The 2,082-nt window shown below is 30.4% G+C and overlaps 1 protein-coding gene and 1 long non-coding RNA gene across 2 annotated transcripts in view; both read left to right on the forward strand.

Moving 5' to 3' along the window:
• Fbxl17 (F-box and leucine rich repeat protein 17) overlaps positions 1–2,082 on the forward strand; it is a 616,731-nt gene that overhangs the window by 97,178 nt on the left and 517,471 nt on the right. The gene's annotated exons all lie outside the window — the stretch shown is intronic.
• Positions 1–2,082, forward strand: part of LOC111814539 — a 9,902-nt gene that overhangs the window by 4,852 nt on the left and 2,968 nt on the right. The gene's annotated exons all lie outside the window — the stretch shown is intronic.

Genomic DNA, 2,082 nt, shown 5'->3' on the forward strand with positions numbered 1-2,082 from the left:
GCAGAACCAGGGATTGAACTCAGGCCCTTGGGCTTGCCAGAGAAGCGCTTATTCCACTGAGCCATCTCCCCAGCCCTCAAAGATCCCAATTTAATATCTTTTTTTTTTTTTTTTTTGGTAGAACCGGGGATTGAACTTAGTCCTTTGCACTTACAAGGCAAGCACTTATTCCACTGAGCTATGTCCCTGGCCCCCTGTATTAATTATTGTAATTGTCTTATTAACTTGTTTGAAACTGTCTCTTTGCTATTTGTTTCTCAATAAAATTAATAAAAAAAGAATTCTCTGTGAAAGTGTTTTCAAAACTATTTTATTAAAATATATATTTAAAGCTCTGAAACTCATCTTAGATTTTTTTCATCTTTATATAAGTGTGTCCCTATTATTTTAAGACTCAGTGCTACAATACTGAGCAACAAAGTAAAGCCAAAGGTCAGAGATTAGAAAGTTATGGGAATAATAGAAGGCAGAGATTGTTAGTATTTTTTCTTAAATTTAATAGATATAAAATACACTAAAAGTTATAATTAAAATATTATGATTACTCGGTGAAGCAATTTAATTGTACAAATAAATCTCTAGTAGGTTTGTTACTTATTGTATACTTGTATATATGTTACTGTACTGTACTTTATTTTCTGTTATCTGGTTATAGACTACATTGTTTTAGACTTTAAGCATATTTATTTATTTTGTAAATTTTTTATTCATTTTAATGAGAAAAAAATAGCAATGAAACAGTTTCAAAACAGGTTAGTAGGACATTTACTATAATTGATACATTGCATATTGCTGTCTTATTCAGAGGACAAGAAGCAGACATGATATCTTGTCTAAACAATATTAGTACAAACCTTCTCATTGAACTAAGAGAAAGTAGCTGTGTATCTGTCCTATCTTGTATATACAATACTCATTTTCTTTTGTAATGATCTTTATAAGTCATTTTCAATCATTTGGAAGTAGCAGAACTTGTGTGTAGGCTTTCATCTTATAAAATTAGGGTAATAAAAATGTAGTGAGAAAACTAGGTCTTTATTTTACCTCTTTGTTTTCTTTTTATTTGTGGATAAAAATACCAGAGTTATTTCATGGTAATGAATAGTTTTTAGGTCTAGGAGCTTGACTGCCAGGCTGTCTCAAATTGCAGCCCTGCACAATAAAATTAAATAAAACTATGTAGGATGTTTTATTTCTTCTTTATATAGAGCATGTTAAACCTTATAGTTAATAGTCTCCATTTGGAAATAAAATAGATTATAGTTACTAGTTTTTATAACTAGCCAGATAATAGTGTAGAAAATTTGATTCATACCTTTAAATAAAACAGTTCTCTTTCTCTTTAGAAGCATTTTTAAATTCCAAAAGTTGAAATTCAGAAAAAAAAAGTCTAAGTTTATTGGTCTCTAGACTGGGCTGTTTTGAACAAGTTGTAGAAAGGCAGAATTAGTGTCTTTCTGCAAGGACACTGCAATTCATATCTTTGACGGACTTGACCATTAGATGTCAAATGTATTTTCTCTGATGCTGACTGAAACTTTTGAAAATCATTTTATTATTTTAATCCTAAATTGTTTGAGTCATAGAAGTAAATATTAAATCATATTATATATTCAGTAGCATAACCAGCAGTTACTTTAAAATGCTTTTAAACAACTTAAATGATGTGCTGATATGTGCTCTGTTTCTGGTTTCAAAAATTACAGATTGTAAAGATGCTAACCAGAATTCTCTATAAGAATGGATACATTTTTTTGAATGTTAAGAAATTAAGTTTCTGAATCTTTCAAATTTAGGATCTACATTTGGACATTTACATTCATTTTCGCATCATTTCAAAATTTTTTGGGAAGATGTAACTAATGATTTTTCTGTGATGTCTACCTTTTTTTTTTTTTTCCCTTAGATTTTTGACTGACATTTTATTGGGTTGTTGTGTTCACGCTATTTGGTTCCTCCTGAAGCCTTCTGAATTTCATATGAACTGTTTCAGTCATCTCCTACATAGCGGATAACTTACCTAGGGACCAGGCCTTACAGGACAAACAGCCAATCATGAGCAGAAGCAGATTGGCCTTTCTG

Source organism: Octodon degus, unplaced genomic scaffold, assembly GCF_000260255.1.
Source record: "Octodon degus isolate 3935 unplaced genomic scaffold, OctDeg1.0 scaffold00009, whole genome shotgun sequence".
In the NCBI taxonomy this organism is placed as follows: domain Eukaryota; kingdom Metazoa; phylum Chordata; class Mammalia; order Rodentia; family Octodontidae; genus Octodon; species Octodon degus.